The sequence below is a fragment of the Anabrus simplex genome, chromosome 6 (assembly GCF_040414725.1).
Source record: "Anabrus simplex isolate iqAnaSimp1 chromosome 6, ASM4041472v1, whole genome shotgun sequence".
Classification (NCBI taxonomy): domain Eukaryota; kingdom Metazoa; phylum Arthropoda; class Insecta; order Orthoptera; family Tettigoniidae; genus Anabrus; species Anabrus simplex.
The window spans coordinates 141,880,341-141,905,785 of record NC_090270.1 but is presented as its reverse complement, the minus strand read 5'-3'; the positions used below and the strand labels follow the sequence as shown (position 1 = coordinate 141,905,785).

General features: G+C 41.2%; 1 long non-coding RNA gene across 3 annotated transcripts in view; it reads right to left on the bottom strand.

The window, feature by feature from the left end:
- The window catches only part of LOC136875576 (uncharacterized), a 108,836-nt gene that overhangs the window by 79,179 nt on the left and 4,212 nt on the right, over positions 1-25,445 (bottom strand). For all 3 annotated transcript variants that reach the window (XR_010860477.2, XR_010860475.2, XR_010860476.2), the window contains exon 2: positions 2,879-2,981. This is a non-coding gene — a long non-coding RNA (uncharacterized lncRNA). The remainder of the gene's footprint in view (positions 1-2,878; positions 2,982-25,445) is intronic.

Sequence of the window (25,445 nt, the reverse complement as noted above, 5' to 3'; positions counted from 1 at the left end):
TCCATTTTTGGATATTTTCTTGTCTTACACCTAACGTAATAGGTTTTCAGTTTTCTCGTAAGCAATGCCTTTCTCTGTCAAAGTAGGATGGGATTGAAGTTTAATGTTCAAAACATACCCAAGTCCATTTCAAACAGGAACCATGAAGACCATGGGGCTCATTTTGTCTCTTAAATGGGGCCTTCTGCTTTTATCTGGCCCAGTACACTTCCATTTTCTGGTTGTGTGCCAGTTATCTTTCCCCTGTCCACTTTCGTCCGGTGGCCTCCGCGCTCTTCTTACTGGTGAAAGAGGACAGGAAAACACTGTGTAGAACGATCTGCTGGAAAAGGGGTCGGTCTTCTTTTAAGGGTCCTAGTATCCTCCTTAGGAATTTTCTTTCCTGGAGTTCTAGATTCTTGAGTGGGCCCTTCCTTTTCATCAAGAGACATTCACAGATGTAGAATACAGAGGGTCTTACTAATAAGTTTTAATACATGAGCTTGAGTTTCTGGAGAGATATTCGGAGGTATAAATGAGTCTGCTGGAATGGTAGACCCACTTAAACTTGGCACATTTGATGTGTATAGCCAGGTTCTCACTCTAGTTTGCTGAAATCCATTCCGCTAGTTACTTGACAACAGGGAATATACATATGGTGGTGTCTTCTCGTGGGATTATTAAATGGGGGCTCCCTTTATGTTAGTCATGAAGTCAGTTCTTTGTATGCTGACCTTCAAGCCAGTCTTATATGCAATGCTGTAGAGGCTCTGTAGTTGCCAAGTAGCCTCCTCTATGCTGTTGGTTAATATGGTGACACTGTCTGCAAAGCAAGGCAGTGTTCAGTGAGGTTGATTTTCTTTTACCCAATCTTCAGTCCAGTCCCTGATAGTAGTGTGGCAGTTCATTCCTCAATAACCTTCTTCAGCATGCAGTTGTAAGGATAGAATGCAAGAGAGACTGTCTCCATGTCAAACTCCTGTTTGGATGGGAAAGCTCCCGGAGAGCTCATGTCTATACTTGACTTTGGATGTGGTGTTCCTCAGAGTGGCCTTCTCATCCACGTCCTGTTCTTGGAGGTGGAGGGTCGGTCTATAGAATAATTTGTCTTCTGGAAATCTACTACAGTGACTACCAAGGGCTCCTGTATGTGGGGATGGTCTTACAAATCTACTCTGTGCAAGATCTACTAGCGTAAAAGCCAGTTTTGGTACTCTCCTAGTTGGGAGTCTAGTTGATGACTCTAGTTAGCAGGGCTCCTTAGAGGATCTTAAGGTAACAGGTATTAGGGAGACGCCTCTGTAATTGTTGAGGTCAGTCTTACTGCCCTTCTTGTGCAATGGGTGGAAAATAACTGAGGTCCACCCCTCTGATAAGGTCTCTGTTATCCATTATGTCCTGTATGAGCAGACGGATGCTCTGTAGAGACTGTTTGCCTGCATGAGTCCACATCTCTGCTACGATGCGGTCTTCATCTGAGGCCTTTTTGTTCCTGAGGCTCTCGATGGTCTACTCATTTCTTCCTTGTTGGGTGGTAGGGAGTCCAGATTCCTGGTAGAGCACTCATGGAACCTGAGTCTCTCATTAGGTTCCTCTGCATTGAGGAGCTTTCAGAAGTACCTAGCAACAGTATTGGTGCAGTCTCTATTGTTCAGTGGGAGCTTCCCATCCAGTCTGTAAGGATAAAGGGTGGAGGCTGTATACAGCACAATCAGCTTCTTGAGTCCAGTATAGAGTTGTTGAGTGATTCCTCTTGAAATTAATTTCTGCCTGTTGTCCCAGGGCCCTCTTGCAGTTCCTCTTGGTTTTGTGGATGGAGTTTGCCATTAATTTTGTTTATGTAATAAAGGCCTTATAGTTGGGCACAACATCCTTGCGCTGGTTCCACATTACCCAGACTATGCGAATTTCTTCTGTGGCCTGGTCACATTCAGTGCTACACCAGGGGTGCTTGCAAATGTTGGATGAGGTGGGGATGTTTTTTGTGCGGCAACCAGTAGATCCTTGTGTAGAATAGGCCACCGTTGTTTCTGTGTGTTCTTTCTAAGGGCATTCTGGAAGTCACAGTCCTCATAGCACAGTCACAGGGTGTTAAACTTGGGTATCACTGGGCGAGTTGGCCGTGCGCGTAGAGGCGCGCGGCTGTGAGCTTGCATCCGGGAGATAGTTGGTTCGAATCCCACTATCGGCAGCCCTGAAAATGGTTTTCCGTGGTTTCCCATTTTCACACCAGGCAAATGCTGGGGCTGTACCTTAATTAAGGCCACGGCCGCTTCCTTCCAACTCCTCGGCCTTTCCTATCCCATCGTCACCATAAGACCTATCTGTGTCGGTGCGACGTAAAGCCCATAGCAAAAAAAAACTTGGGTATCTTAGAGCTCTTCATGGTACCGGGCGATGTCCTCAGATTTGTAGCTAGGTTTTAGCTGAGAACAGGTAGTGGCCAGTCTCTTTTATTAATATTGTTATTATTATTATTATTTATCTAACAGAAATACAACAAACCTGAATATCACAAATTAAACTCATTTGGTCCGTTCAGACTTCAAGGCTTTTGGAAAAAAAAAGAAACTCTGCAAAGGATGCAAAAGATAGGAAGAACAGAAAGGGAAACATTCAGATTATGTCATTCAAGAAAATAATTATGAATATATTATCTTCAGATGATCCCTCTAAGGAAAAATATCAGAATACAGTATGACTATGGGCTCATGCAAGTCAAAGATTTCAAATTAATGATAGACTAAATTACTTTATCTCCTTCAAAAAATTCAGAGTTTTTCAGGGTGATGAAGATTACTGGCTAGTTATTATTATGTATTATTGCTCATACAATTTCAAGAAATGCTAGAAAACAAAGAGCTGAAACAAAAGTATATTGCAATGAAAGTATTCTTACCATCATTGGATAGTTTACTGCCTTATTCTCAACACATGTTGCAGAAAGTCAACTCTATGTCCCCACCACTTCCAGTTAAAAACTTGGACAGGCTCCTTTTCACCTAAAAAAAGAGTAAACTTATGATGGGAAATGTCCTTAATTGTTCACTGGTTTAACAATCAAACCTTGCTAGAAATGTATACTCTCACATGTCAAGTCAGGAGAAATCCTGCTACCATGTGTGACAGTATATAATATAATAGGAATTGATCGAGCGATGTTCCACCATTCATCACAATATATAATACATAATATTTATTAAGTGAAAACCGGTTTCCATTCCCTTGGAATCAGCATCAGTTCACAGTACATATATCAAAGGATCTTAACAATCAACATGAAATCTGCCTTTAAATATATTTACAATGGTTGACATGGGTTATATGACATAAAACACATTAATATTTACAGAATGTCCTATGATCCAGGTCACAGATGATTGCAGTGCATTTGTACAATGTTGAACAGAGCTTTAAATATAGTTTGTAAAATACTGGAGAGTTTAATAGCAAAGTACATCAGAGGGATATGTGATGATAAAAATTGGTTCATGAGGAGCCAGTATGGATTTAGAAAGAAATTTTCTTGCGAGGCACAACTGGTGGGATTTCAGCAGGACATATCAGATCAGTTAGATTCAGGAGGCCAGTTAGATTGCATAGCCATAGATCTTTCCAAAGCCTTTGATAGAGTGGAACATGGAATATTATTAAAGAAATTGGAGGGAATAGGATTGGACGTACGGGTTATACGTTGGATACGAACATTTCTAAATTCAAGGGTTCAGAAAGTCGAAGTAGGAAATAATATATCACAGGAAGAGAAAGTCTGGAAGGGAATTGCACAGGGTAGTATAATCGGTCCGTTACTTTTCTTAATATACGCAAATGATTTAGGGAACAATATAACATCGAAAATAAGATTGTATGCAGATGACATAATTGTTTATAGGGAAATAAATAACATTGAGGATTGTTCAGAATTACAAAGGGACCTTGACAGTATCCAAGAATGGGTTGAAGAAAATAATATGAAGATTAATGGAGGCAAATCAACTGTTACAACATTTACAAACAGGAGCTTTAAAACTGAATTTGAATATACTTTGGATGAAGGTCATGTTGATGACATTGTTGGGAAAGCATACAGATCGTTACATGTCATAATGAGACTACTTAAAGGATGCAACAAAGAATTAAAAGAAAAAAGTTACTTAAGTATGGTTCGTCCATTATTGGAATATGCAAACAGTGTTTGGGATCCTCACCAAGAATACCTAATAAAAGAACTAGATGGTGTGCAGAGGAAAGCAGCAAGGTTTGTAACAGGGGATTTCAGGAGAAAGAGTAGTGTATCAGAAATGTTAAAGGAAATTGGGTGGGAAACTTTAAGTAGAGAAGGGAGAAAACTAGACTTATAGGATTATATAGAGCCTATACAGGAGAAGAAGCATGGGGAGATATCCGTGAGAGGCTTCGGTTGGAAAATAATTATATTGGTAGAACTGACCACAAGTACAAAATTAGAAGGAATTTTAGCAGAAGCGATTGGGGTAAATTTTCTTTCATTGGGAAGGGCGTGAAGGAGTGGAACAGTTTACCAGGGGTAGTGTTTGATCCTTTTCCAAAATCTGTACAGATATTCAAGAAGAGAATAAACAACAACAGAGATAATAAATTAAATGTTAGAGGGCATTCGACCAGTGCAGGATATTGTAAATAATAAAAGTGTGTGATTAAATTAATTCCATCCCCTGGTCTAAGGAGTTTGGACAGCCCAAGTAGGGGACTGCCTGTAGGGGTGAAGTACAGTGGGGACTTCGAGGGCCCTGGGACCGCTACGGTAGCTGCGAAGGCCCTTTAGGAACTCTGAAAAGTGGTGGCAAAAGGGGCTCTGGTTAAGACGCAGCAGGTCGTTATGCTACTTAGGTTCCAAAATGGGTAAAATATAAATATGTAAATAAATTCAATGTTAATTTTAATCTTATACCAGTTGTATAGTATTATTAGAAGTAATTTCACATACCGTACTGTATATGAGTTGACTATGTTTGTAAGATATTATAAGTAGAATTTTGTAAACAATATAAATTTATTAAGGATGATGTGTGTGTTTAATAGAAATAATTATTAGCGTAAATTGTATAATATTGTATTCTAGGAAAATTTTCTTCGTCTCCTGTTAATTTAAAATTTAGTGCTTGACAATAATGTATTTTAGTGTACCATTTGCCACCGAGGTAGACACCTCATTTGCAAATAAAGAGATTTTGATTTGATTTTATGCATAAAAATTTGAAGTTGAGGAATACTGTGAGGTTCTGATTTGTTACTGTGGATATGAAAAACATGTTAAAATGTTCAAAATACTGTATTCGTAGTTGAATCATCGATGGAGGGTAAAAACATGTATCAAACTTGACGATCTTGTAAAGTGCCTATGTTAATACAATTTGCAGTTAAAACGATTAGCTGAGGAGTTGGGGGAACATCCTGCTTGGTTGTTGAAACTATCGCTGTTATTGTTGTTGAAGTAAAAGTTGAATTATGGTATGGCCTTGGTTGTACGGCACAGTATCGTAAAAGGTGGATGTCTGAGAAAGAAGAAGAAGAAAGAGAGAAATGAGAACTAATGTGTGTGTGTTCGGATATGTGATGATACATGACAGTACACGTTATGACCTACGACTGACTGGCCGAGGGTTGGGCGTCCAGTACCAAACCTGGAATCTAAGGGTGAATCTGTTGTATGTCCTCCGCTCTCCTCGCTCAGCGCCAGCTAGCCGCATGCACGCAAGCGTGGATATTTTGAGACTCGACGCGCAGTCTTCAGTGCGCGTGCCTGTACCGTCGAGTGCAGTATAAAAGGAGCTCCCTGTCTATCACTCCCCATGATTCTCCCCAGTGTCCTGCTCCAGAATACACTGTACGTCGAACACGGAGGCTACTCCTCTTAAAAATGTGTCTCGACCAGGTGGACTGAATTCTGGTAGTATGAGGTTTCACCTCAGGTCACTGCTCCAATTTCCGTTCCTTCATTCCAGTCGAGCCCCGATGCTGTACTCTACACATCCCCAATCTCACTCAGGCTCTGACACACACATTAGATTTTCTAATTGTGAACTTAGCTGTCATTCTGTGCAAGCTCATGAACTCAGACACTTCAAGGTAGAAGGAACTCTCTTAGCTAATCAATGCTAGTGAAACTGATAGTTTTCGACTATCACGAACTGAACATTCCTACGAACTATCTTTTCAAGATAGAAGCTAGTGTAAATACAGTCAAAGTGTACATAGTGTATAGAAACAGAAACTCTCTCAAGCTTAATTATCTACTTTGCTTCAAGACAATTTTATGTTTATTCCTGTAAATCTCTATGTGAAGCAAATAAATAAGTTGTGTTCTTGTAAGCCTTATCCTGTTTACAATACAACTCATTGGCAACGAGGTAAAAAAAAAAAAACTACGTGCTATCTGCCACCAACTCATTCGCGACGAGGTACAAAACTGTACGCAATCTGTCACCAACACATTGGCGACGAAGTACAACAGTGGTCAGTGTGTCGCCCACTCATTCGCACCGAGGTACAAACTGTTTACATTATGTCGTCAACTCATTCGCGACAAGGAAACAAACTCTTACAGTGTATCGTCAACTCATTGGCAAAGTGACACTATACTCCGTAACTATCACCACTCCACACTGGAACCCGTACGGACAGTCAGCCTACATTCCAAGTCTCTCTCTCTCTCTCGCTCGCAGCACCTGTCCGGCACGTTTCAGCTTGCTTGCTCTCTCACACACTCCCAGCTGTTTCTGTGAAGGTCTCGCCTCAAGCCAGCTCAGTACACGCTGCTCCACAAGTTCGTTTCTCTCACGCATCTCACCATGGCTACAGCCGAACAACTCGCTGCCGTATTGCAAGCTCTCCAACAGCAACAACAGCAATTCATGCAGCAACAACAAGCAGCATTACTCACAGCTATTCAAGCTCTTTCTGTTTCTACACAGCCCACAGCAATTCCTCCGTTCTCTGCTTTTGATCCGGCTAAAGAAGAATGGTCAGTCTATTTAGCCCGCCTACAGCAGCATTTTATATGCCATTCCGTCACGGATGACAAGCGCCAACGTGCTCTATTTCTCAGTTCGGTTGGCAATGCTACGTGCGAATTACTACAAAAATTAGGTCCAGAGGAGCAACACTCTGAAGTTCCGTTCGCACAGCTCTTGGCCCGTATCACTGAACACTATGCTAAAGCCCCACACATAGTGGCCGCTCGCTACAAATTTTTTCAGAGCAGAAAGCAACCGCATCAGACTCATGCTGAGTGGATAGCAGAATTAAGAGGTCTAGCTCAACCCTGCCAGTTTATATGTTCCAAGGACGGTTGTGGTACGACCTATACCGATTCCCTCATTCGGGATATGGTCATTCTGCATACTCCTGAGGACAAAGTTCGTTTTGACGCTGTCAAGAAGAGTAACCCTTCTTTAGAAGACGTCCAGCGTATTGCTACGGTATACGAACTTACTACCAAGACTGCCGCAGAAATAGCTTCTAAACACGAAGTCGCTCAAGTCCCTACCCCAGCCCGCCAGTCATCTGCTACCTTGAACTGCACAGCCAAGTCGCTCTCTGCCAAGCATTCTCGCCCGGTTCCCTCTCGTTCTTCTACAAGGAAGCCCACTTCTGAGAGCAAGTCGCAACTCCTGCCTTCCTGCAGAGGATGTTTCAAACATCATGAACATCGTGCCTGTCGTTTTTTCAAAGCCACTTGTGAAAGATGTCATAAAGTAGGACACATCAAGACTGTATGTCAGAGTTCGCTCCGCCCTGCTAAGACTCCTGCAGCGCGCCCGAAGCATATACAGCCCCGACAAGACATGGAAGTTGATCAGATAAATCTTATTCTTCCTACCAAGAATTCTCACAAGATCATCGTTCCTCTATCATTCTCTGATCGCTCTATTGATTTTCAGTTAGACACTGGATCACCTGTCTCTATCATTAACCTGGCTAAATATCACGACTTAGGTTCACCTTCATGCTCTCCAGCTGACATCCAGCTTGTTACATTTAACAAACGGAAGATTGACATTAAAGGCCAAATCACGCTTCCAGCCAGTTATAAAGGAATTCAGAAGGTCATTCCACTACTCGTAGTCAACAACTACACCACATCAAACATTATGGGCATGGATCTCTTTAATTTATTCGGCTTCCAGATTCATGACAACATCAACGTAGTCTCTACTTTGCAACCTACTTCTGATATTACGGCTCTCCTCGAGCAGTTTCCTGAAGTTAAAAACTTCATGATTGTTCCGTATTGAATAGAGAAAATAAGATGGACAATATTATAGGGAAGGATCCACCTTTCAATACTCCGCAGTAAAAAGTAGTTACAACCTGTTTAATGGGACCGGTTTCAACACATTTAGAGTGTCATCATCAGCCAATTAGCGAAGATCTTAACAATAACTAACATATTAAACATAGGCGAAATATTAACATTGTATCACATCGTGGCAATTCAGTTAATGTTCAAAACACAATAATCACAGTCAAGAGAGTAAACAGAACATCACTATCTTGCGCCGAAAACAAATATATTTGAAGTTCATAAGCAGATCAAGTATGCACTTATGTAAAGTCGTTGCTAGGCAGGTCTTGTAGGCATTTGTTTTCCGGCCGAAGGGTAAAAGGTGACGTGAATGAAGTCTTAGGGAAACAGTGTAGGATTTAATTTCGTCAAAATCAAAGTGGATATATAGGTTTTAAAATAATTTAAAACGTTAAAAAAGAATAAAGCCAAATAAAAATATATTAAAAATGGGAAGAAATAATGAAAGAAATACGAGGTTCAACTCGAAACAACTTGCCGTAGTAATTGATAAAGAAATGATAAATAGAGAAAGGGGGTGGGGGACGTTTATTAGAGGGTGGTGATGGTGGTTATTGTTATTAGAGGAAATACAATTGGGCAACAATCCTTTATATAACACTAATTCGAGGAAAAAAAAAGAGGAAGAGAACCGACACTTCGAAAAATGAAGATATCGGTTAAAGGAAGACAAGGGCCACGAAGGGCGTGAAAATGAAAGACTCCCTAGCCCTCGCAAACCTAATAGCATCGGGGTCGGAAAAGAACAAGAGTTGACCAAGGGAGGTCAGACAGGATAGATGAAAGTGAGGAGCCTGGCACAAGTGGAAGCAATGCCAGGACTCAGCTAAGGGCCCCGTGGTCGCCAACCCACGCTCCGAAGTTCAGAGCCCCTGGGGGATGGAGGGTGGGAAGGAAAGAAAAATGGAAGGGATCCGATACTTCGAAAAATGAAGATATCAGCTAAAGGAAGACAAGGGCCACGAAGGGCATGAAAATGAAAGACTCCCTAGCACTCGGAAACCTAATAGCGTCGGGGTCGGAAAGGAACAAGAGTTGACCAAGGGAGGTCGGACAGGATAGATGAAAGTGAGGAGCCTGGCACAAGTAAGTGGAAGCAATGCCAGGACTCAGCTAAGGGCCCCGTGGTCACCAACCCACGCTCCGAAGATCAGAGCCCCTGGGGGATGGAGGGTGGGAAGGAAAGAAAAATGGAAGGGATCCGATACTTCGAAAAATGAAGATATCAGCCAAAGGAACTGCCAGAAACTATACAGCTCACATACAGCTGAAATCAGGAGCTAAGCCGCACTTTTTCAAAGCACGTCCAGTACCACTAGCACTTCAAGACCAGGTCACTAAGGAATTAGAAAGATGGGTAGAAGATGGAATAGTGGTACCAGTCAATTCCAGTCAATGGGCCACTCCCCTAGTTGTAATCAAGAAACCTGATGGCAATGTACGACTTTGTGGTAATTTCCGATCTACGATCAACTCACAAATCGACACAGATATATTCCCCATTCCCCGTCCAGAGGACTTATTCCGTCGTCTTGCTGGTGGACAATTCTTCTCTAGAATGGATCTTAAAGAAGCCTATCTACAGCTACTTTTAGACGAAGAATCCAAGCAATTTCTCACACTCAACACTCCTATCGGACTACTCCAGCTCCAGCGTCTGCCGTTCGGCGTCTCTTCCTCAGCTGCTATTTTTCAGCGCTATTTAGCTCAACTCACCGCCTCCATTCCCGGTTGTGCTAACTACCTGGATGATATTATTGTGACCGGCAAAGATCACCAAGAACATCTCCATAATCTGCGCCTCCTTCTCACGAAGTTGAAAGACAATGGCCTACGAGCGAATCTCGCTAAATGCACTTTCTTTCAGCCGCAAGTTCACTACCTGGGACACATCCTCGATAAAAACGGCATTCAACCTAGTGAACGGAATGTCTCGGCGATTGTAAACATGTCTGTACCACAGAACATCAAGCAGCTCCAATCCTTCCTAGGCAAAGCGAACTACTATAACAAGTTCATTCCCCGCTTCGCTTCAGTTGCAGCTCCATTAAACGCCCTACGCAAAAAAGGTGTTAAATTTCAGTGGTCTCCGCAATGCCAACAGGCCTGGCAAACGATCAACAAAGCCCTTGTTCAAGCTGTTAAGCTTACTCATTTTCAGCTTGGCAAGCTCATCACGCTACCTACGGACGCATCAGATTACGGCGTCGGTGCCGTTCTCTCCCAGAAGGATCGTCATGGACAAGAACGCCCCATCGCCTTCGCTTCGTAGACACTTAATGAGCATCAACGTCGGTACTCCCAGATAGAAAAAGAAGCTTTAGCTATCATCTTTGGTATTCGCCGTTTCAATGAATATCTCTATGGCAACCATTTCCTGATCATTACTGATCACAAGCCTCTAGTACACTTATTCCATCCTGGTAATAAGATCCCTGAGCATTCCCTCAGAAAGCTTCAAAGATGGTCCATGTTCCTTTCTGATTATTCCTATCAGATCGCCTATTGTGCCACATCCCAGCAATGTAATGCTGATGCCCTCTCCCGCTTACCAGTAGGTCCTGATACCGCCTTCGATTCTCAAGAATCCGAATGTCTTCAGTTAGACATAGAACTCGAAGACACTGTATCCAGCTTTCCTATTGACACTACCTGCATTGCTAAAGCTACGGATAAGGACAGTACACTTGCTACAGTACGTACTTATATCCGCAACGGTTGGCCTCTTCAGAACAAACTTCCTGCCCCCCTTGCACCTTATCATCGTATTCAGCATCGTCTTACGACTCGTGCCGGAGTTATACTCCTGGAAACCGGCACCACCTTCCGAGTGGTTATCCCACTTAGTATACGGAAACAAGTTCTCGACCTGTTACACCAAAGTCATTGGGGCATATCCCGCACTAAGCAACTGGCACGTCAACACTGCTACTGGCCTGGTATTGATGCCGCCATCGAAAAGCTCATCCGCCATTGTGAACACTGTCAAATTAATCAGAACGCCCCGTCTTCTGATCTAGCTTCATGGCCTCCTCCTACTTCTCCATGGGAACGAGTTCACATCGATTTCACAGGTCCTTTCCTCAATTCCATGTGGCTCATCGTCATAGATTCTCTATCGAACTTTCCCTATGTAGTGGATATGAATTCGACTACTACTACTACTACTACTACTACTACTACTTCTACTACTACAGAAGCTACCATTCGTGCTCTTCAAAAAATATTTACAACTGAAGGATTACCTCAAGTACTAATTTCTGACAATGGACCGCAATTTACAGCTACTGCTTTTAAGAATTTCTGTACATGTAATGGCATTCGCCATATCCTAGCACCGCCTTTTCACCCTCAATCTAATGGTGAAGCTGAACGCTTTGTACAAACTTTTAAGAAAAGTATGAAAAAAGCTGTCTCTTCAGGCTTAACTAAAGACCAAGCCTTGCTACAACTTTTAAGTAACTACAGAACTATGCCCGGCACTGATAATGTCACTCCCGCACAAAAGCTCCATGGACGACCTCACAGAACTTTACTTTCTCTGTTGCAGCCTCTTCCGGCCCAGCCTAAGACCTCGCCAACGAAGTTCAACGTCAACGACAGAGTCTACATAAGGACATTCAAGTCAAACCCGCTCTGGTTACCTGGTGTCATCCGCAGATCTTTGGGCCATCATCTCTACGAGATTCAGAATGCTGAGAAAAACATTTTCCGCCACCAGGACCAGATACGCCTGCGCTACCGTCCATATCCGGCTATTGATTCTCTTGTTAAGCCAGATAAATCTATTGCTGAACGAGCTTTAGACCATTTCATAACCATGGGTTCCTTTCAGGACGATGCAGCGCCACTCCGCCCAGTCAAAGCTCCGGACAATACAACAGTGACGTCAGAAGCTCCTGCCCAGCATCGCAGCTGCCGCCGCTTCACGCCGTATCGGCGTATTTAGGAGGGGAGGGTGTTGTATGTCCTCCGCTCTTCTCGCTCAGTGCCAGCCAGCCGCACGCACGCAAGCGTGGATATTTTGAGACTCGACGCGCAGTCTTCAGTGCGCGTGCCTGTACCGTCGAGTGCAGTATAAAAGGAGCTCCCTGTCTATCACTCCCCATGATTCTCCCCAGTGTCCTGCTCCAGAATACACTGTACGTCGAACACGGAGGCTACTCCTCTTAAAAATGTGTCTCGACCAGGTGGACTGAATTCTGGTAGTATGAGGTTTCACCTCAGGTCACTGCTCCAATTTCCGTTCCTTCATTCCAGTCGAGCCCCGATGCTGTACTCTACACATCCCCAATCTCACTCAGGCTCTGACACACACATTAGATTTTCTAATTGTGAACTTAGCTGTCATTCTGTGCAAGCTCATGAACTCAGACACTTCAAGGTAGAAGGAACTCTCTTAGCTAATCAATGCTAGTGAAACTGATAGTTTTCGACTATCACGAACTGAACATTCCTACGAACTATCTTTTCAAGATAGAAGCTAGTGTAAATACAGTCAAAGTGTACATAGTGTATAGAAACAGAAACTCTCTCAAGCTTAATTATCTACTTTGCTTCAAGACAATTTTATGTTTATTCCTGTAAATCTCTATGTGAAGCAAATAAATAAGTTGTGTTCTTGTAAACCTTATCCTGTTTACAACAGAATCAATGGCCAAGGGCAGAAGAGTTCTCCTTAGGAGGTTTGATTAAGCCTTTGTGTAGAAAATGACACATAAATTCACCAAAGAACTGTTGCCTTGCAGTTGTGGCAGCGGACGGCTAAAGGCTAAGGGAGAAAAGGCCCCGAATGAAAAATCCTCTTTGGCAACAGGCCTAGCAAGTCAGCAGGAAGAGTACTATGCAAATTGCTTTCAACCAATGAATAAGCCTTGGAAAGAAAAATAACACAACTCAAGACCAAACTTAGAGTACCTTTGCAAGTAATGACGACTCTAATGAGACCGAAGCTCATCCAAACAGTATAAGAAGAAACAACAAAAGGAGACGAAATAACAGAAAAGCCATCCTCGAGAGTTGCTACCTTCAACATATTAACACTGACTGGAAAATGTAATGAAATGAAAGATATGAAGAAGCAGAGACACATTAACATCTTTGGTCTGAGTCAAAGTGGAAGGGATGCAACACAAAACTACTGAATGATGGATTCAAATGTACTGGAGCAGAAATAAGGCAGAAGCAGGAAATGGAGTTGATTTTGTTCTTCACAAGGATATTGACTACACTTCTGTTCTTAATGAGAGGATTATTAAAGCAAAGGTGTATATGAAAGTAGAATATCTAACAGATGTGCAGGTCTCTGGCCCTTAGCAGGGTTGTAGCAATGAAGAAAACCTGAACTTCCTCCAACAACTCGAGGACAGTATAAATGGAGAGAACCTATTACCAATGGGTGTCTGCAATGCCCAGTTAGGAGTAAGTACAACTGGATGTGAAGAGATTATAGGGCCTTTCGGACAGTGGACAAGGGACATGGAAGGAGAACTTCTATTTGGTCTGAACTTACGGAATAACTTACTGATAAAAAACGCATGGTTCCCAATGGAAGAAAATAATAAAATAACACGTTACAGCTGGGATGGTAGCTATAAGTAAGTAATAGATTACATAGCAATTATAAGTTTGAAACATGCTCGTTTAGCATGTTCATATGTAACTTTTCCCATAATTGCTAAGAGTTTGTATCAGCTCGATTGACTGACTTAACTACAGTATTTCCCAAACTGTACCGCAGAGGGAGCACCCTGCTCTGAACACGGATGGTCCTTCTTTTAGCGAGTCTTTGACTGTATCTCCTTGACCTGCTATATTTGTTGTGGTGATGACGTGAAGAATACAAAGATGGAGTCATCTCTGATCGGTGTGGCATTTCTCAATTACCGATGGGTTTTCATTAGGTTTAAACTCTGCTTGTACTCCCATTCGGGCTTTTAATTTATCAGCTTATAGTACAGGTACTGTGAGCTGAGTTTTCACTTTTATTTTATGTTTAACTCGTGGCTATTTCTTGTGCCTTAAATTGTAACTGATTGGTATACGCCTTTTTGCTCCGTGATATGAATGGGCTGTGTGCTTGATGATATTATTGTGGTAACTGGGTCTCTGCGAAAAATTCTGATTATGTGCACAATATTGTGATGTATTTTGCCACCAAATGCAAGTATGCTCTGGGTGTCGACACGGAGATGCATTCGAGTCGTACCTAACGCGTAAGTTGGTAGATTTATACGTGAACCATGGGCCCATATCATCCTGTTTATGAAATATTTGCGTTGTGCATGTTACTCCATCATATATGAGACCTTTACTTATGACCAGGTGAGTCATATTACATGTGTTTGGGATCTGTTTTTGAATGAGTTTATTGACCCCATTGTTGCCCGATACCTGTAATGGCTGAATGTTTGTGTGTGTGTGTGAGCGCGAGCGAGGAGTAAAAATATGTCGTATTCGTCAGTTAATTAATATTTCTTTTCTTTAATCCTTCCGTACTTGGTTTTCGCTTCGAGTACGATGTTTATTAATTTCTCATGGTCTATATATTGACCGTTTTTGCTTGTTCACGTGGCTGCCATTATTGTTTATTTTAAATACGGGTGATGCGCACACCTGATTCTCTTTGCCTTACGTATTATTCTTTGGTGTAGAGATGTTCCATTCTCGGCCATCCCGATACCTGTATACTTCCTTTATATCTGGATTTGCTCTACTCCATGATGCTTTGTAATCCTTTATCTTAGTAATGGCTATTGTTGTCGTGATGATGGTGGAGCCTTGATTAATGCTTGGAAATAAAAATGTAATTGACCTCGTAGAAAGAAATGACCGAACAATATCCGTGTGGTTTGTTTTCCTTTCAAGATATTTAAATATGTTGTGGAACTATCGTTCAAATGGTGAGCATGTCGTAAGGTATTATTTATATTAATGTTTGAGATATGCTGTGCTCACAGGCTTGCATTACTACCTCCCATAAACCTGAAGGACAAAAGTATGTAAGTTTTTTTTATTTAATTTTCATTGGTGGCTTTGGTTTATTTTTTCTTCTGATATGTTTATATAAATAAACTCTCATTCAATTTTATTCCTACTCCATTGCTATTAGTTAGTTACTTCCTTGTCATGCATTATTTATGAGGGACATCTCTAGTTCGGGGCTGTTGTCTGCCTCTCCTGGTCGGGATCCACGCCCTCGAATCTCCCTTACAAGATCGTGTATTATGCTTTCTGTCATATATCTTTAGCAAGGGAGGGGTACGGTCCAAGTTTCTGGTGGCTGACCTGACAGGAATCCAAGTGCTGAAAACACAGACCAGGAAGAGGATACCAAGGAGTGGAAGAGTATAAACAGAAGTTCCAAGAAATGATCAAAACAATTAGGAATATCAGAGTCTAGTTGTAGTGATGAGGAATGGAATAATTTTAGAACTAGTTTCATTGTAGTGCAGAAGAACAAGCAGGAAGATAACAAATAAAAGAACGTCCTGGGGGAATGACAGAGTGAAAGAGGCGACAGAAAAATGAAATAAGGCAAGAAAGTGAGGTATGTTGAAAGAACCAGAAATAGTGACACAGTCAACTGAAAGATAGGGGAAAAATTCAAAAGCTAGACCAAGAATACTGAAATAGAAAATTAGAAGTAAAAATGATTGTGAAGGAAGAGAATTTATCCAAAAACTACAGGAAGATAGAAAAGGAAACATGAATATGCTGTATAGCCTGGTTAACAGCAAGAGATCTGAAAAGGGGGACATCACAGCAATAGAAACAGAAAATGAGAATATAGTCAGGAGCAAAGAAGAAATTAGAAACAAAATGAAGACTTATTTCAATACACTCCTGAATGAGGGAAAAAATACCTTAGAGGTGGAAGAAAGGCTGAGGACATATGATGTTTGGAACAATTCAAGTGTTTCTTGAAACTGTATGAGCAATATTTATACTAATAACTACCCAGTAATCTTCATCGCCCTGAGAAACTCTGGATTTTTGAAGGAGGTAAAGTAAGTTAGTCTATCATTAAACTAATTTGAAATCTTAGACTTCCAATTACTTCGTCTGAGGTGGAAATTGCACTAAAGAAAGGATTAAAAGTAGTAAGTCAGCTGGAATCTGTGAAGTCACTGCCGCCATGATATTAGCAGCAAGTATACCTGGAATGCAGTGGCTATACAGAACTTTGAGAGCAATATGGTGTGAAAATTGGGTTCCAGAGGGCTGGAAAAAAATGTTATCCATTTACTTAAAAAAGGATGCAGAACAAAGTGTGCCAACTATAGGGATATCAAACTCCTTTCTCAGGGTCTACTGAAAATAACGGAAGAAAAATACTGAAAGCAGAGTGCAGGCGGTGATAGAACCTGTCCTGAAAAAAACAAACAAAAAAAAACAGACCTGATCTTTACCTAAATATGTTAATGGAATAGCACTGGGAGAGAGGTAAAGACCTAATTGTAGAGTTCTTAGATCTATAAAAGCCATACGAATGAGGGGAGAAATACCAAAGAGGTGGAAGAAAGGCAGAGGACATAAATGATGTCTGGAAAATCTTGAAATTGTATGAGTAATATTTATGCTAATAACTACCCAGTAATCTTCATCGCCCTGAGAAACTCTGGAATTTCGAAGGGGATAAAGTAAGTCTATCATTAAATTAATCTGAAGTCTTTTTTCCAATTACTTGGTCCGAGGTGGCTCCAACAGTCATATAGAAGTACCTCCCAGAACTGGGAGTGCCTAAATATCTCATAGGCAAAATACAGATGCTGTACCACAACTGCAGTAGCTATATGCATGTTGGGTATGGCCATTTAAAATGGTTTAATACCACAAGTATCCTACAAGGTAGCGCACTCTCACCATTGCTATTCATTACCGTCATGGACAGTATTCTTAAAAATCCGAACAGAGAACAAAATGGAGAACTACACACATTGGTGTTTGCTGATGATGTAACCATCTGGCCAGAGACAGAAGCAGAGGTATAAACTACGCTGGATGAGTTGGTGGCAGCCCGGTTAAAACAGTATCAGAGTAAAGTAAGCACAACACAAATTGTTGCACTGAAAGTGTGTAGGGAAAAATACTGGCTGTCACATTAAGTTAGAAGATGAAAACCTTCAATGTGTACAGGTATTCAAATACATAGGCAGCATGATTTCCAGCAGGGATATGGCAGATAACAAAATAGTAAGCAGAGATAACCTCATAAAACATCTACTTTGCGATAACAAGTGGCCCATGAGAACCAAGATGACTGTTATTCTCACGTACAGTCTAGCAATGCTTACACCAAAAGAGAGGGGTGTTAGTAAACTGCAGGCATGCAAAATGTTCTATGAACTACCCTCCAAAAATAGTGCCAGGACCGTGTGAGGAACTATGACAACAGAATGAAACTAAAAGTGGACTCAATAGAAGAGAAGCTAATGATTAACATGGTATGGACATGTAAAGTGAGTGCCTGGCAAGAGAATAAAACTTGCATGGCTAGAAAGAAGGATTGAAGGAAGAAGGCCAGTGGGAAGACCCCAAGAAGAGACACCTACACCAGCTGAGAAAGGGTGTGGAGAGGAGGGGGGGACTGGGAGTCAGTGGTGAGAGAGGAGACATTTCTAGACAGACAATGAAGGCAAAGACTGGTTCACACAACACTCCCCAGCAAGCTGGAGGGGTTTGATGATGAAGCTATCTAACTGACAGGCCAAATGCAAGAAATGTCCAAGTCCATTTTTGGAGCTTTTCTTGTTTTACACCGACAAGGTGTAACACCTCAACTTTCTGAATGGGTTTTCAGTTTTCTTGTAAGCAGTATCTTTCTCTGCCATACTATAGTATTCCAGCAGGATGAGATAAGTTTACTCTTTAAAAAAATACCCAAGTCTACAGAAACAAGAACCATGAGGACCATGGGGCTTGTTTTGTCACTTGAATAGGGCCTTTTGCTTCTTTCTGGATCAGAATACTTTCATTTTCCGGCTATGTGCAAGTTTTCTCTCCTCCGTTCGTGGTGCACATGTTCTTCTTACTGGTAAGAGACAGTGTGAAAACACCCTGTAGAATGATTTGTTGGAATTGGGATTGGTCCTATATGGTCTCTAATGAAATCTTCTGCTGCTCCAGACCTGATTTCACTCAGGTGTTCCACTTGTTCCTAGAGGTCTTCACTGTCCCTTTCATGGTAAGATTCCTGCTCGTGAATATCCAGGTGTTAATGCAGGTCAAGTGTCCGTGGAAGGCTGGATGCCTTTTCCTCGTGGATGTGATTAGTCTTCCCAGTGTTCATAGAGCTGTGTTATTGTTATGCTTGATCCTGTAGGTTCTATCTTCCTTGTCTTATGGGTCCTAGTATCCTCTTGAAGAATTTTCTTTCCTTGAGTTCTGGTTTCCTAAATGTGCCCTTCCTATTCACCAAGAGACATTCAGAGGTGAGCACAGGAGGTCTTACTACAGAGCTGTAATACGTGACCTTGAGGTTATTGAAGCGGTACCAGACCAAACCCCACATGGCGCAACAGCCCCGAAGGGCCATGGCGTACCAAGCGAACACTACTCAGCCCAGAGGCCTGCAGATTATGAGGTGTTGTGTGGTCAGCACGATGAATCCTCTCGGCCATTATTCTTGGCTTCCTAGACCGGGATTGGAGAGATACTTGAAGGTTAAATGCTCCTGCTAAAGTGGTAGGCCCTCTCTAACTTGACACATCTGGTGTCTATGGACTGGTTTTTCAGCTGGTTTGCCGAGATCCACTCTGCTGGACTTTACGTACGGTGGTGTCTTCTAGTGGGATTGTTCATGAGGATCCATCTATGCTAGGTCTTTTGTATGCTGACCTTCAAGCTGATCTTAGCTGCTATGCTGCAGAGGCTCAGTAGTTGCCAAGTAGCTTCCTCTATATTGCTGGTTAATAAGGTGAGGTGGTCAGCAAAGGCTAGGCAGGGCACACTGAGGTTTCTTTCTTGTATCCAATCTTCAGTCCAGTAGTGTATCAATCCATTCCCTGATAATTTTCTCTAGCATGCAGATGAAGAGGATGCAAGAGAGGTTGTCTCCGTGTCTAACTCCTGTTTTAAGCTTTGAGAGAGCTCACCTCCATACTTGACTTCGGAGGTGGTGTTCCTCACAAGGAAAGTAACAAGTAAGAAAGGTCTCATTGTGAATTTTTTTTTTGGACATAATTGTTGTGCTGTAAGAGGATAGTGTATGGAGGATCAGCCTCCAAATTTCACTGCAAGGCTTCAAAATCGAACCTGAAATCCTGATATGCAAACATGACGGACAGCGTGCCTGGTCATCCCTGAGGCAGCTCGGAGTTGTGGTGTGGCGTACATACATTCAGTCTCTTGATCCTCCCTGAAGCTGTATTGTTTCACATACTTGACAGTCACTCATAAAAGTAGAGCAGAAATGACTGGTATTAATTGCATAATGATAATGCAAATAACTTCATTAATAATATAAGAGAATTTATTGGATTCCAACCTATTCAATACATTACAGGATGTTAACATTTTTAGTTTAGAGTGCTCCACAAACCTCCTAACAATTAGGTAACAGCTCAACAGCTTTCAAGATTTCCCTCACATGTAGGACAGCTCAAACACCGATTGCACTGCACAACATTTTCGACCGTTGCCCATTCAACCAACAACTGACTTTCCCACACTTCAACAACAAAATATACGCAAACCTTTAGTCAACTAGGAAGAACCTAATGATGTTTTTAACTATCTTCATTTGAAGGCGGTGTTGTTTTAACTCTGTCTTAGCACAGCCTCATTTTATAATCAACAAAAGTTGTTCACTTGCACTGTGCACTCCATTCAAAAGAGAGTGACCAACGGAGTTGACTACCTCATGAATCCTAGGGTGAATTATTTTGGTTGGAGCCAAATTACAAATAGACAAATTGGAATGTTTTACCTCATCAATTTTAACAATTATAAATAAGTGTACAGTAATTATAAATTGTGTTTTATTTTTGCCAACATTTGTATATACTACGTAGAACTACCATCGAACTCAATATCATATAGACTTTGATTACTTTCATTTTTATACTGTGCATGTGATGGCCTCATTTTAATATTAAGAAACCACTAGCGTATTTTACTATGTGTAACTAGTCTATTGTTATTTCGTTTAGGATAGGACTTTGTACGTGTTTTTTAAATGTATTCTTTCTTACATATTATGTTCACAATTTCCAACCAGACGTCTGGTTTAATTTTGAGGTGCTTTGATATAACTGATGATGCCCCACATGGAGGGCGAAACATGTCTCCATTTTAACGATGTTTAACTAAAAATGTTAACATCCTGTAATGTATTGAATAGGTTGGAATCCAATAAATTCTCTTATATTATTATTGAGATTCTTTCAATACGGAAAATAAAATGATTTTCATTACTTGTAATAACTTCATTGTCGCACTGTTCTTCACACGTTTCTTTTTTCTTTTACAAACAATATTTAGCAGGCACTATGAACTCAGGACGTAGTACTGTTGTGTAATTTGTAGCAAACCATTAATATTTTATCATATCCTGAAGTCATGGAGGTGAAAAATGAAAATGTATAAAGGGCTGCAGCTCAAGGATTGTGTCTTGTGTGGTGAAGAACCTCAACTTTAAAATCATTATAAGAAGTTAGAATTTCTGTTAATCAGTAGTAAAAGGATTTCCATTGCCGGAAGAAGAATTTATCTAACAGTTGACTTATGCCCATGGTAACTGGAATAAACTGAAGCAGTTCGATTGTTTTGCGTGGAGGGATATCTTCAAGACAAGTTGTATCACTGTATGTGGACCACGAATCAAAAAGCAGGGCACAGTTGTCTTCAGAGAATGGGAAAAAGGCTGTAAACCATATTTTTAATTCTGTTTTCCCCATTTTTCCTGATTTTGTGGCAGTGACAACGCTTTTTTCTGAAACCAGAGGACCAAAGTTTCCGGTCGGCTCCTGCAGTACAACAAATAATTTAGGGAACAAAGAATCGTCCATGGCATTATGGTGTATGAATGTGTGAGTGATCTAACCAAAAGGGCTATCGTATGCATGTAGACTATTTCTTACCTACATAAGATAAAAGTTCTTTTCAATCACATTTCACGCTCGAATCTGCTTTGATCAGGGTTGTAAATACAGGACTGAGTGTAATGGTTAAATCGCTCCCGAGCTGCCTCCTGAAATCTTCTGCAGTCTTATTCTTTTGTTTTTCGTCCAGATTATGTGAATGGGATACAAATTTTGTAATTTTCCTGTTCCCAGTTCTGTGTTGTTTCTTGAAACGGCTGATCCAGGCATGAGAGGTAGAAAAATTATGTTTCTCGACAGATAGTTCATGTTACATAAAATCAGCATCATGGTCCGTATCGCACTTTAACAGATTCACAACTAAGTATTTTTTATTTTCCACCTGGTCGATACATTAGTTGCTTAAGGCAACTTATTGGTTAAAAGTAGTACATGTTTCGTGCAATTTCCAAAGTCCACAATAGTAAATCTTCATCACTTAAATTTCGCCTTCCCCTGTTTGCCTCCTGGAAATGCGAATAAAGAGTTTTTCATAATATTTTTATGTTCAAATGGACTTGCCGACATACCTGTATTTCCCAACTGCTTCTTCCACAAGTAATGATATTGCTCTGACTTCGTTAAACTAAAGTATTTGCAGACATGTGAAAGTGATAATCCTTTATCACCACCTTTGTAAAGCCAGAATTTTACAGCCCTCCTTTTGTACTCCATACTGATGTTTTCTTGCTCACATTTCATGGCACTACGAACATAAATAGAACGGGACGATTTGCATGGCAATGGACTCGTAGCGCCACTAGATTCTGAGGAGTCATATTCTAGTTTTGAACTAGCACCCGGAACTTCACTTGTAATCGGCACAAGGTTTTGACAAATGGAATCACTTCAGTTGCTTTTACTGTCTCCACTGTGTACTCAAGGGAAATCTCCTCAATATGTTTTACCCCTCTACAATTATTTTCCATCAAAACAATCAGATATTGTCGCATTTCCTTTTCTTTCGAGCTAATTTCTCCGGAAAACGAAAACAAATGTTCATGGAAATAACTCATTACAAACACTGCTACATTAATAGGATTTAAAAAATTGTTCTCCAAGGAAATGGTTTTCACTGTCTTGCTTTCTTTAAAACAACCACCAAAACTGCCATGTTATTGCTGGATGCAATGAAACCCCACAGCTGACTAGCATGTGCAGCTCTGCTTATTACTGGCCTTGCATACCTGAGCCATTCCAATCAATATGAACGGTACTTGTGCTACTTCCCACTGATCTATACCAGAGATTCGTCGCATGATTTCGGAGACTTGCAGTTACACTTGGAGGCTGATTTTCTGCACATTGTCCTCTTATAATACAAAAATTGTGTCAACAAGGTTTCAAGATGGGTTTTGACCTGTCTTACCTGTTACTTTCCTTGTCAGAGGGGTCTCGATCAGTCTGGTGTTCTTCTCATCCAGGTCTAATTGTCGCAGGGTGGAGAAGAGGGTCAGTCTAATGAATCATACTCCTTCTGGAAATCTACTAGGATGGCTACCCACAGATGCTGACCATGGCTCCTGTATGTGAAGATGGTCTTGCATTGTATCTATGGTGGTTGGGTGTGAACTGTCGTATGTAGATGAGGAGAAGTATATTAAGACGAACACAAACACCCAGTCTCCAAGCCAGAAGACTTCACTATTTGCAATTAAAATTCTAGCTCAACCAAGAATCAAACCTCAGATGCAGTGACTAACATACAGCATAGTCACCTGTATGCCGACTATTCAGCCAAGGGTCAGCTATAATAGGTCTATTTCACAAAAATCATATTTTCAAGATTAGTAAGAACCTCAACCTTAAGACAATAAATAAGTTATTAACTTACGTTACAACTATACACAATTCAAACCAACTCAGAATACCATGTACGATTGAACTTCATTTGCCAGATTCATACTTCAATAAATTTTATAGAAACTTCAACAATAATTATGTTAACACAAAAGATTTCTATTATCAGATACCCAGAAAGTATGAAGGCAACACAAATTATAATTTAGCAAAACACATATTTTTACGAAGACAGTCATGGAGTACTTATCCCGATTTTCTGTTTGTTGAATCAGGATTGCCTTATCGTAGATGCAGAACCATTGCTGGAGATTCTGTGTCCATGTCCTTGTTCTCTCTTCTATGATCAGTCATAAACTTCACCATCTTCACAGCATTTTCCCACATATACAGGGTCTTCATTCTTGCAGAGTTTTCTCCACTTCAGAAGATCCCCAGCATCTTGAGGGTTGAATTTTGCTAGAAGCATGCCGTCTCACCCTGTCTAGCCAACATGTTTGTTGTTGTCCTTGAGGTTGGTGACTCTCCACATTCAGTTGAAGGGCAGTCTTTACACCAAAGGTATCAATGCTGTGAACTACAACATCATACTATTGGAAGAGTGATTTCCACATTTTCTGTGTGGCTAGAGCAACCTTGAATTTCTTGCACATACACCACCTGATCCAAAGTATCTGGACACCTATCTGAAACTGCACTTAAGACTTCACCCATGTCACGTTCCATATTATTGGATATCAATATGGAGTGGGTCCACCTTTTGCCTTTAACTCCACTGGGGATACTTCAATGAGGTGTATGAATGTCTGTGAAGGAATGGCAGTCAATTCCTCCTCAAGAGCCAAAACCAGAAAAGGTAATGATGTTGGACGCAGGGGTCTGAAGCAAAGTCAATGTTATAACTCATTCCAAAGGTGTTCCGTTGGGTTCAGGTCAGGACTCTGTGTAGGCCAGTCCATTTCTGGAATGTTATTGTCCACAAACCATTACTTCACAGATGCAGCTTTATGACAGGGTGCACTGTCATGCTGATACTATCATGGTCTTCGAACTGGTCTTCTACTGTGTACACAGTACATAATAGTTTAAAACGTGTTCATATCACTTCGCATTTAGAGTTTTCTTAAATGCAATAAGGGAATAACACCCTGGCCGTGAATAACACCTCCATACTATAACACCACCACCTTCGTACTTCATTGTTGGCACTGCACATGATTGCAGGTAATGGTTTCCAGGCATTAGTCAAATCAAAACTCTTCCATCAGACTGCCACAAAGTATAACATGATTCATCACACCAAATCACTCGTTTCTAGTCATCCACTGTCCAGTGGTGCTGCTCTTTACACCACCTCAAGCATCGCTTAGCATTGACTTTAGAAATTGTACCCATTTTCTGTAAACTCCTGACATATAGTCATTGTGCTGGTTGCACTTTGGAACTCATAAGTGATTCCTTCCGCTGATTTCTTGTGAATTTTTACAACCACCCTCTAAATGCTCGACAGTCTGTCCATCATTAAATGAGGTCTGCCTGGTCTTGGTTTAGCGGCGGTTGTTCCTTTGCGATTCCACTTCACAATCACGTCACCAACAGTCGATTTGGGCAGGTTTAAAAAGGTGGAAATGTCCCGACTGATTTGTCCCTCAGACGACATCCAATGACTAGTCCCTGTTCGAAGTTGCTGAGCTCTCCTGACCAACCCATTCTGGTGTTACTGCTTCTCTACTAACACAATACATCCCGCCTCCTTTTATATTGACAGGTCTGCCTTTCTTGATATCTAGGGTTCAATTCCGCATTGCATAGGGGTGACTGGATACTTTTGATCAGGTCTATGGACTAGCTGAATCAAGGCAGTGAATCATCAGAGCTTCATTTCCATTTCCAGTGCCTTTTCATATTCTGATGCAGTAGGCCAGCATTTGGTTCCATAAAAAGCCATCGGTCTTATCAATGCTCTGCACCCCAGTAACCTCATGGTATTTACTCCACCTGGCACTGACCTGTTTCTTGACATTGGGAATGGTAGTGCAGTCACAGGCTAAGAGTATTTATCGTTTTGAAAGATGTAACAGAAACAGGCTGCATCCCTGCGTTCTGTGAGCATCAGAACTTTTGCAGTACAACGGAGTACCTCCTTGGCGACACTGTCTACTGATGGGATGTTTAATATTCCGTAATACGTCCACATTTCAAAAGCCTGCAACTGATTCATTTACAAATTCTTTTGT